Here is a 14,975-nt window from a genome sequence, read left to right on the forward strand (position 1 = left end):
CCAGCTCAGAATTCTGTCGGTGTCCTAAGTTGTACTCATCTGCCTAGAGCCCAGGCAGGCTTCTTAGACTTGCCCCAATTTGTTTGCAAGCATCCAGTTAGATAATTCTAAAGAATCTGTGAACCAGAGGAGCTGATATGTGGCCTTTCCTTTTACTTCCTAGCTTCTTCCTTGTTTTCTCATGAAAAGAGACAGGGGGATAAATAAACTTAAATTAAATCAGAAACTCCTATACAGTCCTGGGACAAATTTCCTGTTAAGGAGAGAATCTAATGATTTAAATGTAAACTCAACTGGAAAACATCAAACACACAGCAGTATTTTCAAAACCTGTATCACTTGGGCGCCTGGGTGTCTCAGTGGGTTAAGCTGCTGTCTTCGGCTCAGGTCATGATTTCAGGGTCCTGGGATCGAGTACTGCAATGGGCTCTCTGCTCAGCAGGGAGCCTGCTTCCCTCTCTCTCTTTGACTGCCTCTCTGTCTACTTGTGATCTCTCTGTCAAATAAATAAATAAATAATCTTAAAAAAAAAAAAAAAAACTAAAACCCGTATCAGTAACTCATAACACCTTGTCGGATGACATGTTGCATATTTTTTTTTTTTTTTTTTTTTTTTGGTTTGGAGAATATCTGGTTGCTAATGGGCCATTGAATGCTATGGCTAGGAGGCGACCTGGGCAGGGGTTTTTCTGAACTACAGCTGAGAGTATGGTGCCTGAGCCTGTGAGCCCTAAAGCCTGATGGTTTGGGTCCCAACTTTAGTTCTGCCACTGACTAGGTATTTGTCTTCAAGTAAGGGACTCAACCTATCTAAGCCTCTGTTTTATGATCTGTAAATGGGGTAAATAATTCAGTCCCTACCTCACAGGGTCCTTATATGCGGATGAGACAAATCATGTAAAATTATACTGTTAGAACATATGGGGGGGTGCCTGGGTGGCTCAGTGAGTTAAAGCGTCTGCCTTCAGCTCAGGTCATGATATCAGGGTCCTGGGATCGAGCCCTGCATCAGGCTCTCTGCTCAGCAGGGAGTCTGCTTCCTCCTCTCTCTCTCTCTCTCTCTCTGACTGCCTCTCTGCTTACTTGTGATCTCTGTCAAATAAATAAATAAATAAATAATATTTTAAAAAAAGAACATATGGGTTAATTGAAGAAATCTACATATGCATAAGAATTCCAGCACCCCACAGTAAGTCCTTGGCTTCCTACGAGTCAACAGCTCACAACAACTCATGGGAGCCATGTAATGCTTGTCCAATACCCTCAGAGCATAGAAGAAGAGGGGGAAAATGGTCCAGGGAGGGGAAGTGACCTTCCCAACGTTACACAGAAAGTTAGGGGGACGGCCTGGTTTAGGACTTGGGTTTCAGAATTTCTCCGTGAGCTTTTTGCAGTGTGCTTCCCTGGACATCCTCCCCTCAGGAGAGAGCCACTAAAGTAATACCAAAGCCTGTGTACCTGGGGAGTTACAGCTTTGTTGCTAGGCAGTGGTGGTGGGCTGGAAGGAGATCAGAATTTAGGGTTAGGGTGTCAGGGAGTTGCCTCGGATAGGACGGAGAATCACAAGGTAGTCCAAACTATTGTGAATTGAATTTACTGAATCGCCTGATAAAATGGGACTGAAAAACAGGAGCATGAAATAATAAGGCTTATATTTCTGCTTACCCTTCTTCCAAGCACCTCAAAATTAATAGAGTTCACAAAGATCTTAAAGTCTCAAAGTCCTTTGTCTTCTGGGTAAATTTACCTCCACCACCTGCAACCCAATTCAATAAGGTGTCATAAGGGTTTTGTTTCCTAACAGGTAGGTTTCCTCCTCCAGGCTATTTTAGGAAACAATTTAAAGAGTTTGTAAAGTTCTTCCAGAGCCCGGGATGCACAATTAATTGGAGGGTGAAGGACTGAAAGAAGGCTGTGGAAGGAGGCCAGGTGAGTAATTAACAGCTGGCTGAAATATCCTGTTTCTAAATACGTTTGAACCCCCGGATACATAATTGATGAGTTACATAAGGTGATTCAGTGAATCCTTTGTGAAGGTCTCTAGTAAAATAGTTTGTCTGGGCGTGATTTCCTACTATGTCTTTCAGTAAAATGAAAAAGGTACACCAGATGATCTCCATCACCTCTTACAGTTTGTGAACATTCTACCAGTCTCCTTGCTTTCTAGTAGGGACAGAAGCCACCCAGAATTCTTGACAACACACAGTTGAAGGACTTTGATCTTCTGTTGCATGAATCCTGCAGGTACCTGGCTAAGTCCTCATGACAGGTCAAATTCTAGGAGTGTTATTCATGTAATTTCAAGGGAGGGACTGGCAGTGGGTTTAAGAATGTCCTGGAATAGCCCCAGTATAAAGTAGCAAACCATTTTCCTAGCAAAAACAGACCAAAGTGGGGAAAGGCAACTCAGTTTTATTTCAACTTATTTTAGGAGATCTCTGTTTGAGGGCTGAACTAGTTGTAGAATTATCAAGTTGACCTTAGATAGTTGACCTTTGTGGGTCTCACTTAGTCTTTTTTTTTTTTTTAAGAAAAATCATAAATTACACAAACAAAACACGAATACATCCTCTTTGTAAACAGTTCAAACAGTGTGGTCATATATAGAATAAAAAACAAAAGTTCCCTTTGCCTTTCCCCATTCCACTGCCCTCCCCAGGGATAACCAGATAACCACTGGTGTCAGTTTAATTGGGATGTGTATCTTCCCAAGCCTTTCTTCTTCTTCTTTTTTTAAGATTCTATTTTTAAGTCATCTCTATATCTAATGTGGGGCTCAAACTCACAACCCCAAGATCAACAGTCCTATGCTCTACTGACGGAACCAGCCAGGTGCTCCTTTCTAATTTTTTTAAGCATTCAGTAATATGTAAATAGGGACAAAGTTATTTTTTCCTACACAAATGGTAATGTACTGATTATGCTATTTTTTTCTACTGTGCACCTTTTTTTCACTTAACAATAAATCTTGGAATCATGCCATATCAGTACATATAGATTTGCCTCATTTTTTAAAAAAGGTTTTTATTTATTTATTTGATGCAGAGAGAGAGATCACAAGTAGGCAGGAAGGGAGGCAGAGAGAAGGGGAAGCAGACTCCCTGCTGAGCAGAGAGCTCTATGCCGGGCTCTATCCCAGGACACTGGGATCATGACCTGAGCTGAAGGCAGAGGCTTAACCCACTGAGCCACCCAGGTGCCCCTATTTGCCTCATTCTTTTTAAAAACTTCATAGTATTCCATTATATGAATGTAGCATGCATTGATTTAACCGGTTCCCTATTGTTTCCAATTTTGGGAGGCCCCCTACATGATGTGTCAGTGAATTTCTATACATTCCTATCTGTACAAATTTTCAATATTCACCTGTGGAATAAGTCCTAGACGTGGAATTACTGATCATTCAGTTTTGAGAAACTTGGCCCAAATGCTGCTATCCACAGAGGTTTTGGCAATTTTATTTTATTTTATTTTTTTAAGATTATTTATTTATTTATTTGACAGAGAGAGATTACAAGTAGGCAGAGAGGCAGGTAGAGAGAGAAGGAGGAGGAAGCAGGCTCCCCGCTGAGCAGAGAGCCCGATGCAGGACTCAATCCCAGGACCCCGAGATCATGACCCCAGCCGAAGGCAGCGACTTAACCCACTGAGCCACCCAGGCGCCCCAGTTTTGGCAATTTTATATGGCAACATGGAATACAAAGGTGTATTCTTTAGCCTTGGTCGGTTTAAGGGGCCTTTCACTATTAACATTATAAAGTAAGTCTTCTTCTCTGTTTCCTCAAATTTCAACATTCGTTTGTGTGTCTACCACACGGTAGGTGCTGTGTTAGGTGCTGAGAATATAGCTATAAATTAGACCAAAGCAATCCTTGCCCTTGCTGTATGTGGGGTCTCTGGGTCTCATACAGTTGCTTGAAAACAGAAGACACTGAGTAAATGTTTGCTGAAAGAGCTGGCCTCCAACCAAGGAAAGGCAGATGTCAAAAAGTATTTTTAGGACATTATGCGAAGTGAAATAAGCCGGTTACAAAAAGACAAATACGGCACGATTCCACCTATATGAGGTATCTGAAGTAGTCAAACTCTTAGAAATAGAAAGTAGAATGGCACTTGTCAGGGACTGGATGGAGGGAACTGGTAGTTGTTCAATGGGTATAAGAATTTCTGTTTTACAAAATGAAAAAGTTCTAGAGATCAGTTGTGCAATATGCATATAGTTAACCTTACTGTACAGCACATTTAATATAGTTAAGGTAAATTTTATGTTAAGTGTTTGGCCACCATTAAAAAAAATAAGTATTTTTAGACACAAGAGGTAGTGAGACAGATGGTTGGGAGACAAGCTGAGTCTAGCCTAGGATGGGGTGGTGAGGAGGGTAGTTTTTTTCCAAAACACAGAAAAAACCCAACCAGTCCACACTTCGTTCCCGGTTCTCCCACCTTTGTCTGGGAACAGGTGACCCTACAATCTTACGTTCTGCTATAGATAAATCGTAGCAAAGTTATGTTTCTATGCTTTTTCTTCTGAGAGCCTCTCTGATAACCTGATAGGTATCCGTTCTGATACCGCTTATAGGGCATAAGCCAAAAAGAGAATCTTAGCTTCCTATGTTTCTGTAAGCGGTCGCTTCTTCAATAGGCAGAACTGGATAAGGAGAAAGTTCTGATAAAGTCAGGCAAACTGGGACCAAGTAGGAGACTACATTCCCCAGCATGCGCTGCTCTCTTAGGACGCAATGACGGAAGAAGACGCGATACTTTAGCGCCAGGAATGGGGCGCGGAATGAGGGACAACTACACATCCCAGAACGCAAAGCGCCCCCACTCTAGTTACAGTCCGGCTTGCTTTTGGGTCACTGGCGTTCGCGGCTAAAGGGGCGCGGGGGCGGGAATGCAGCCCCGCTGTGTACGGGACTTGACACTGCCAAAGAGCAAGGAGAGGCGGGGAAAGTGCCTCAAGCCCACTCAAAGTAGTTCCCGCGCACGTTGGCGAGGGTTTATGGGCCCCTCCCTTATTTATTGTTTCTCAGAGGCAATGCCAGGCCCCTATTGGTCGAAGACCTCGAGGGCAGGTGGGAAGTCTGTGAAGCCCCAAATCGAAGTTATCTGCGTCTCCCCATTGGTCTTCCCGTCGAGCGCAGGCGCGAGGGCTCCGTCTTCAGTCCCCGGGGACGGGTGAGCGGCAATTGGCCAAAGCCCGCGAAGTAGGAGTCCGGATTGGTAGTTGCTAGCAGGAGCCTGGTTTCTTCCTTGACTTCTGCTAGTGAAAGTGTGTGATTGGTTTAAATCCGCGGGCACCTGAGGGTGATTGGGCGGGAGTCACGGGCTGGGTACGATCATTGGCTGATGCTCGGGCCATCCCTCCTCGGGCGGGCAGCGAATGATGAAATGGGAACGGGGAGGGGAAAGGCCGCGACGTGAGCGCGCGACCTCCGGCGCCATTTTGTAGAGAAACAAGCGGAGTTAACCGAAGAGGGGGTCGAGGAGAGCCGGAGTCGGGGACTCAGGAGTTTCCTGTGTCCAGCGCTGCCGGAACCGCCTGAGGTGAGGTGGGCCAGGGTCGGTGGCAGAGGCCGGCTGGCGGTGTCAGCTACGGAACGCGAGCGCCGGTGGGCGAAGGAACGGGGGTGGTCCAGGGGCCATTGGGAGCGTTTCCCGGAGCTCTGCGGAGTGAGGGGCAGTCGGGACGGGGAAGTGGCGAGGCGGGAGAGGGCGGACTCTTCCCACGGCTCGCAGAGTCTTTGGGCTCTGAAGAGCAGAGGCCGGGACGAAGGCTTCACGGAGCTGAGGGCAGAGCGCGGGGTGGTCCCCCGGCCCGGGGCCTGGAGGCTCTGAGGGCGGCGGTGGCGGCAGTTCGGGCGGCTGGGCCTCGCTTCGCGCGGGCTGCACCCTCCTCAGCCCACGAGCTCTTCAACTGCCCCTTTCTCTCTGGACTTCCGGATGGGTGCAGTTGGCTTCGGCCCCCGAGGCCTAGTTCCAGAGGCGAGGGTCCGTGTTTGGAGTAGTTGCAGGCTCCTGGTTCTTTCTGGTCGACCTGGAGCTGGCAGTCCCCCTCCCTCTGCCCCCAGCACGTTGTCAAACCCCCGGTGTTTCGAGTATCCGCCGGTGGGAGGGGCGGGCGGGAGCCAGTACTTCCTCATTACTTCTTGCCACAGGTTTTGTTCCACTCGCGCGCCGGGGCGCTCAGACTTTTCTCCGAAGTCGGCCCTCCCTCACTTGGGCCGGTGTCTCAGATGTAGTGGCGGTTTTGCTCTCCCACGGGAAGTGTCCCCTTAGAGAGCCGAACTTTTGTAGGCCTCGATGCTGGGGAGGGATTTCCTTCCTACAGGTCGTGTAGGGAGGTTGCTTAAGGCCAAACGGAACACTCTTATTCCATACCAGCCCCTCTTGCAGAATTCACCCAACTAGCCTCACACAGATAACTACCCCCGTTAGGAGTACGATTTGCAGTTAAAAATAAAAAAAGATGCCTGATAACCTGTGAGTTTGGAAATGGTGTGTTTAAAATAAACTTTGAGAAGTAAACTTTTACCCTGAAGCCACGCAATCAAACGCCACATTTCTTAGGACTCTAATAAAAGGTCTGCGTTCTTCCTGTAAGCTGAGTAATGATACTTAATTTTTCTCCTTATTTCTATATAATTCTATTGCCTTGGGAGATTTATTTTAACAGCGAATAATTTGAGTAAATACACTTGAGTATTTTGCCGGGGTGGGGGGCGGGGAATTCTGGCCATTGCTTTCATGACAATCCGTTTGATAGGAATACGTAGGACTCCCCCCCCCCCCCAAAAAAAAAAAGGGAGGACGGGTAGAAAATTAGAAAGCAGGGCAAACACATGAGCAAACCTGTTTATGTTGAGGTATTTGGGTATAATATGTTAGTAATCTGTGGCTCAGGTTGACATTCTCACCCTTCTAAAGCTGGGCAGAATAGTATTTTAGCTATTAATAAGATATATGGTAACAGTTTAAATTGTCTTGTTTTAGGACACTGCAGATTGTTACCTTGTCTAAGGAGAAAATGAGCTGATGATACATAAAGTTTTAGGCCTCTAGTTGTACTTTGAAATGGTAGCATGTTGATAAAACCTGTTGAGAGGGTTGGTCCCTTTTCAACAAGTGTGGGTCCCAAGTCCTTCATTGGAAACTTAACTCTAGAATCAAGGCACAAAGACTTGACCATTAATAACTGAAAACATTTCCCTTTCTTGCCTAAGATTGTATGTAACCTTAGAAGGCAGAGTTTTGTGGCATGTGGTGGAACTGAACTGAAATGCACTTGGTCTCTAAACACTCAGATGGATTAGTTTTTGGCTTAGGTTTTGTTCTTTTTTCTTTTTCTTTCTTTTTTAAAATCTCTCTCTCTCTAGTCTCTGAGTTTCTGCTGGGCTTGTTTAAATCCCGGTCTCTTCAACGTGGAATCTTGTCAGGCTAAGTACTGTGACATTCTTCTAACTTGGGGTTATGACATTTAAAAACAAACTACTGTGTGAAGGCAGGAGAGGAAATGCTCACTATCTCTTCAAGACATTTCTTGAAGACTAATCACATATTACTCTTGCATGTTGCTTTTTCTAAGCATGTTTTTGGTTAGATTCTGATAAGCAGTCATGAAAAGCTTTCTTTTTAACCAGCCTAAGGTGATGAACTTGAATTTTTATTTTATTCTACGAGGTAGCAAATCTTTTTGGCATTCAGTGCCATGGTAGGGAATTTATCCATAGTAATTCTAATTGAATGCTCACATGTTCTTTAAGATACTAATTTTTGGTAAGATGTTGTTTATATTTCTGGAATGACCGAAAATAATAGCCTGCCATTTTGAAATGCTGTATTTTATGAACTTAGTATCCTTTATTAAAGTACAAAACTAACTTTCAAGTCATTTAAAAATATTAGCTGAGGGACTTCTTAAATGGCTCTGTGACCAAACTGAACTTCCTGCTGGGACCTTTCAAAATGGCATCCCACTGAGTCTTATTTTAAGACCTTACATATAGAAAAATCCTACAGTTTCTTTTCTGTTTGCTCACAATTTTAAGAGGCGTGTTTCAAAGCTAAAATGGGCTCAAAACCTTTATGCAATAGTTTAATGTACTTTTCACTCTTACATTTGTAAGAATGTAGCAAAGCAAATAAAATGTTTATTGAAAAGCACGTTTAGGGACGCCTGGGTGGCTCAGTTCGTTAAGCGGCTGCCTTCGGCTCAGGTCATGATCCCAGCGTCCTGGGATCGAGTCCCACATCGGGCTCCTTGCTTGGCGGGGAGCCTGCTTCTCCCTCTGCCTCTGCCTGCCACTCTGTCTGCCTGTGCTTGCTCTCGCTTCTCTCTCTATGACAAATAAATAAATAAATAATCTTTAAAAAAAAAAAAAAAAAAGAAAAAAGAAAAGCACGTTTAAGGGACCCCTGGGTGGCTCAGTTGGTCAGTGTCTGCCTTCCATTCAGGTCATCAAGTCCCATATCAGGCTCCTTGCTCAGCGGGGACCCTGCTTTTCCCTCTGCCCGCCATTCTTCCTGCTTGTTTGCTCTCCCTTTTTCTCCCTCTCCCCCTCTGACAAATAAAATCTGGGGGGGGGAAGCACCTTTAAGAAGTCAGTAATTAGAGGTGTAGACTTAATCTGAAACCCTGTGTTGAGATTTGAAGGAAATGCAGCGTTTTTGGAAGTGTAGGTTTAAGAAATGCATTTCTGTGTTTAATGTTGGAAAGCTCAGCATAAATCTCCAGGATAAAATGTTTCGGTTAATTTTGTTAACAGTTGTTAGGAGGAAGTTCGTAAAATGTTGACTGAGATGTTAAACTGTCTGCAGGAGAAGTGTGTGTGTGTGTGTTGTGCTAATTATATAAAATATAAAAGGGAGTGAAGGCGTATTTTGAAAACCTCATCTTACTGTTCTTAATCCTCATCAAGAGCTCAGCATTTTCCATTTCAGATAGTTTTAAAGTTTGTCACCTTGGATTTATAACTCAGTTTTGAAATGCAATGTTAGTTTTAAATTTTTAGACTAATCATAAGAACAGTTAACCCTTCGTTTTCAGACCCTTTCTTTCCTTTATCTATCCTCAACTTGGGCTTGAACTCATGATGCCAAGATCAAGAGCCTTGTGCTCTATTTACTGAGCCAACCTGCCCACCCCCCCAGCTTGCCTTTTTTTGCGGTAGCTATATTTCTTTTCTTGCTTTTTTTCTTTTGAAAGAGCTTATTTATTTTAGAGAGAGTGCATGAGTGAGCAGGGGACGGGGGCACAGAGAGAGAGAGAATCCCAAGCACACTTGGGGTTTAATCCCAGACCCAGAGGTCGTGACCTGTCCTGAACTGAAATCAAGAGTTGGCACTCAACTGACTGAGCCACCCAGTCAGCACCCCTTTGCAGTAGCTTACTAATCTTCAGTATCTTTCCCTCATGATTTGCTTGTTTTTTAAAATTACATGCATAGTATGTAAATGCATTCCAAATGTAAATAATTCTAGGAATATAGTTAACTCTTTACTGCCGAATTGCCTCCTAAATCGCTGGTTTGAAAACAGTGATCCTCTGCTCAGAAGTCCTTCACATCTCATGCTGGGTGCTGTGTAAGTGTTGATCCCTCCCTACCTGTGGCATCATTTTAGTCTTTTTTTTTTTTTTTTTAAAGATTTTATTTATTTATTTGCGGGAAAATGAGTGAGAGAGAGCATGAGAGAGGAGAAGGTCAGAGGGAGAAGCAGACTCCCCAAGGAGCTGGGAGCCCGATTCGGGACTTGATCCTGGAAGTCCGGGATCATGACCTGAGCCGAAGGCAGTTGCTCAACCAACTGAGCCACCCAGGCGCCTATCATATTACTGTCTTACGCTATAGTCACAAGACTGTTCGTGGTTCCTAATACATCTTTGCCTCTTCTATATGTAATGTCATTGTGTTTACCAAAATATCTGTCATTCAAACTTGTATGTGTCTATATACATCTCTGCCCTGATTTTCCTATACCTCTTGGGCAGTTTCACTTACCTATAGCATATACTGTTTTGCCTCATAAGTTTTCTGCCTCATAGTGGGTAATCCCCCCTGCCAAACACGTTACTGCCCTGAATTGTAATTGAGTGATGCTTCATTTTTACACTTGGGTAGATTTATAGTGTTTTTCTTGGGACTGTATACTTCTAATTCTGTTGATATCTTTTTGATGGTTAAACTTTAAAAGCTAGCCATATAGAATTATGGTATCATCCTTTAGGAAAGTTAAGCCAAGGAAGGTAAGGTGACTTTCTTAGTTTAAGGTCAGGCAGACTAGGTTTTCCTGCTCTACCCTAATGTTCATTCTGTCTTTCCACATTCTGCTTGAGTTCAGTACAAGAGAAAGAATGATGTATGAATTCATCAAAAAAGAGCATAAGGTCACCTGGGTGGCAAGGCCGGTTAAGTGTCCAATTCTTTCTTTCTTTTTTTTTTTTTTAAAGATTTATTTATTTGAGAGAACTTGTCAGAGCAAGGGAAGGGGAAGCCGACTTTGCTAAGTGCACAGCTCAGTGAGGGGCTTGATCTCATGACCCTGAGATGATGACCTGAGCCGAAATCAGGAGTTGGATGTTAAACCAACTGAGCCACCCAGGTGCTCCAGGCGGCTGACTCTTGACCTCAGCTCAGGTCTTGATCTCTCAGAGTTGTGAATTCAAGCTCTCCTCAAAAAAAAAAAAAAAAAAAGAGCATAGTCTTCGTGGTTAACCATTTGTTTTTTGAGAGTGTCATTGTATAATTAAAATCTCTGGAGTCTTTAGCACATCATGACTATCTCTATTAATAATTCTACAGAATTAAACTGTTTCTTAGGTAATTACCTAGGGAGATTTTTTTTTTCTTTGCTCCTAATCTGTGTTTCCCCCCGTTTTATTGACATAATTGACACACAGCACTGTATAAGTTTCATATGCATAGTGTAACAGCTTGACCTAGATATATTGTGAGATACTGCCAATATTTATTTGGATGAGATTTTCTTTTTTTTGGAAGAGATTTTCTTAGTTGTGACCAAAGCAAATACAGATTTTTTTTTTTCCTCAGCAGTTTTTTTGTAGGACAAGACAAAAGATTTGAATGTTTCTTCTCTTCAGTGTGAAAATGTAAAACTCATAACTGACACAAAGGTGGTCTTTCCTGTTACAGTTACTGTGAGTGGTCATATTTAACTCAGTGTAAATTATTTTTTATTTTATTTTTATTTTTTTTAAAGATTTTATTTATTTATTTGACAGAGAGAGATCACAAGTAGACAGAGAGGCAGGCATAGAGAGAGAGGAGGAAGCAGGCTCCCTGCTGAGCAGAGAGCCCGATGCGGGACTCGATCCCAGGACCCCGAGATCATGACCTGAGCCGAAAGCAGCGGCTTAACCCACTGAGCCACCCAGGCACCCACCTGTCTATATTCTTAAGATTTATTTATTTGAGAGAGTGAGAGTATGTGTAAGTGTGTAAGGAGGGGGACAGAGGGAGAGAAACAATCCCACATGGACTCCTGAGCAGAGAGCCCAGCTCCAGCCCAATCCCACCATCCATGAGACCATAACCTGAGCCAAAACAAGCAGTTGGATACCGAACCAACTGAGCTACCCAGGCACCTTGGTGTAGTGATATTTTAAAAGTAGCTCAAAGTCGGGGCACCTGGTGGCTCAGTGGGTTGAGCCTCTGCCTTCGGCTCAGGTCATGATCTCAGGGTTCTGGGATGGAGCCTTGCATTGGGCTCTCTGCTCAGCAGGGAGCCTGCTTCCCCCTCTCTCTCTGCCTGCCTTTCTGCCTACTTGTGATCTCTGCCAAATAAATGAATAAAATCTTAAAAAAAAAAGATAGCTTAAAGAAGGGTACTTTTAGTAGTCAAGTATATTGACTTACGTAGCTTTATAATTTTGTAATTACTATTACAAAATATTACTATAATTTTGTAATTACAGATGCTTCTGAATATTCAGTTGATTCCACAGCAGGAACTTGATTGTTTCCTGATTTTGGAGTAGACATACTTCCTGGTTCACTTTCTCAGTTTTTAAAAAATAGGGGTTTATTGGGGTTTTCGATAGGCTCAGTCTGTAGAGCCATGGGTCTCTAGGTCTCTGGGTCATGAGTTCAAGCCCCACGCTTGGCTATAGAGCTTACTTAAAAAAACAAATGAAAAAGATAGGGATTTATTTGCTAACTATGTCATACTGTGCTGGTGTATGGATTGGATCAAGTCTTGTAAAATTCTGGAAAGTATCTATAAAAGACTATTAAATGTACTTTAAGGGTTACTATTAAGATTCTATTGAGTCTGGTAAAACTGCTTATTCAAAGTGGCATGGTTAGGAAGCAGTTCAGCTCTTGCTCCATTTGTTATTACCTCATTTCAAACCTGTTTACTACTTGTTGACCATTATACCTTTGAATATTTCCTTAACTCTTGTCAGGTGGGTTCCAAAAAAAATGTTTTATACTCGGCTTTTCTAAGCTCAGTAATACATAATACTGGGATGTTCATGATTGGATTATTCCCACTTGTTTGTGTTCTTTAGTTTGGGTAATGGTTAAGTCTACCATGTGTATACCCACAGTTATGGCATGAATATATTTTTCTTTTTAAAAAGATTTTATTTATTTATTTGGCAGACAGAGAGCACAAGTAGGCAGAGAGGCAGGCAGAGAGAGCAGAAAGCAGGCTCCCTGCAGAGCAGAGAGCCCGATGTGGGGCTCGATCCCAGAACTCTGGGATCATGACCTGAGCCAAACATGGCAGAGGCTTTAACCCACTGAGCCAACCACGCGCCCCACGGCATGAATATCTCAAGACTATTCCCCTTCCCTTGGGTGACTGGCTGGTTCAGTTGGTAGAGTCTGTGGTTCTTGATCTTGGGGTCATGAGTTTGAGCCCCACATTGGGTGTAGAGATTACTTAAAAATATATATATTAAAAAAGGAAACAAATAGTGTTTAAAAAAAAAAAGGGAGACACCTTGCTGGCTTAGTTGGTAGAGGTTTCAGATTTTCTTAAAAAAATGTTTTTTTTTATTTGAGAGAGATGGAGCAGGAGCTAGAAGGAGAGGGAGAAGCAGACTCCCCGCTGAGGAGGGAGCTAGATGCAGGGCTCTATCCTGGGACCATGACCCAAGCATAAGGCAGATGATTAGCTGACTGAGCCACCCAGGCACCCCGACCTTGCAAATCTTGATCTTGGGGTTGTAGGTTTGAGCCCCATGTTGGGTATAGAGATTGGTTAAAAATAAAGTCTTGGGGGGACACTTGAGTGGCTTGGTGGGTTGGGCATCTGTCTTGGTCATGACCAATCCCCACATTGGGCTCCCTGCATAGTGGGAGGCCTCCTTTTCCCTCTTCCACTCCCCCTGCTTGTGTTCCCTCTTTCAGTCTCTCTCTCTCTCTCTCTCTCTCTCTCTGTCGAATAAATAAATAAAATCTTAAAAAAAAAAAATGGGGAGCTTGGGTGGTTAAGTCAGTTAAGTGACCCACTCTTGATGATTTCACGTCAGGTTTGTGAGATCAAGCCCAGCATCCAGGCTCTGAGCTTTGATGGAGTCTGCTTAAGATTCCCTCTCTCCCTTCCCCCACACCTCTGCCTCTTTCTCTAAATAAATAATAATGAAAATAAAATCTTAAATATTCCTCTTCCCTTTTCAAACAGACAAATATGCAGAGATTGTAGGCATTGAGGTTATCTGTCCAAATGTAAAATGTAGAAATTATATGAAAATATTTAGTCATGCCCAGTCACTAAGCCTTAGGGCAACCACAAAACATTGGTATGATACCTTAATATACTAACTTAGTTGTGGAATATTTGTATAAAACTTTGTAGAGGTCTTCTGTGTGTGGGTTTCAGTGACTAATTCTCTCATAATGTGCTATTATTATCTACCTTGCTTCTACCCTTGGTCCCCTATAGTTTGTTTCCAGTTCATCATCTAAAGTGATTCTTCCGTTTTGAAAATCCTATCTTGTCATCCTGTTGAAAACCACCTGTTGATTCTCCATTTGTCTTTAGTAAAAGCCAGAGTCCTTCATTACTTACAGGATTTAACTCTGCCCTATACCTCCTCACATATTCTGCCTTCTCCCCAACTTACTCTCTCTGCCTCCTGTCCCTCCACCCCTTGGTTTCCTTCAAGTACCCTTGGCCTCCTTGCTTTTTGCCTTACACATGCCACGCATCTTAGGAAGCCTTTGCACCAACTGACCAATCCTTCTCCCTAGACCATTTTTCTCTGATATGTGTGCATGGCTAAACCCCCCTGGTCATCGGGGAACCTGCTTCTCCCTCTGCTGTGTTCTGTGCTTGTGCTCTCCGGCTTGCTCTCTGTCAGATGAATAAAGAAAATCTTTTCTTTTCTTTTTTTTAAAGATTTTATTTATTTATTTATTTATTTGGCAGAGAAAGACAGAGAGGGAACACAAGCAGTGGCAGAGGAGGAAGCAGGCTTCCCACACAGTGGGGATCCCGATGCGTGGCTCTATCCCAGTACCCTTGGATCATGACCTGAGCTGAAGGCAGATGTGTAATGAATGACTGAGCTACCCAGGCGCCCCTAAATAAATAAAATCTTAAAAAAAAAAAAAAAAAAAAAGACTTCTTTTTCAGTAAGGCCCTCTCTGGCCACCACATTAATTGCAGCCCTCAGTCTCCCTCTTTGGTTCCCTTTACCTTGCTGTTTTCTTGTCTGTAGTACTTAGCATCTCCTAACGTGTTTCTCATATATATATATATATATATATATATATATATATATATATATATTTATTTATTTATTTTTTAAAAATTTATTTATATTAGAGAGAGAGAGAGGTCACACGTAGGCAGAGAGGAAAGCAGAGAGAGCAGGGGAAGCAGGCTTCCCTCTGAGCAGAGAGATCGCTGTGGGGCCCGATCCCAGGACCCCGAGATCATGACCTGAGCCGAAGGCAGAGGCTTAACCCACTGAGCCACCCAGGTGCCCCTCATATATATATTTT

At 43.2% G+C, this 14,975-nt stretch overlaps 1 protein-coding gene across 6 annotated transcripts in view; it reads left to right on the forward strand.

Moving 5' to 3' along the window:
- The first annotated feature begins 5,408 nt into the window (after window positions 1-5,408).
- Window positions 5,409-14,975, forward strand: part of CNOT1 (CCR4-NOT transcription complex subunit 1) — a 111,670-nt gene continuing 102,103 nt past the window's right edge. For all 6 annotated transcript variants that reach the window (XM_044256030.1, XM_044256033.1, XM_044256032.1 and 3 more), the window contains exon 1: window positions 5,409-5,547. The gene's annotated coding sequence lies outside the window, so the exon portion shown is untranslated. The remainder of the gene's footprint in view (window positions 5,548-14,975) is intronic.

Source organism: Neovison vison, chromosome 7 (genome assembly GCF_020171115.1).
Source record: "Neovison vison isolate M4711 chromosome 7, ASM_NN_V1, whole genome shotgun sequence".
NCBI classification, from domain to species: Eukaryota; Metazoa; Chordata; class Mammalia; order Carnivora; family Mustelidae; genus Neogale; species Neogale vison.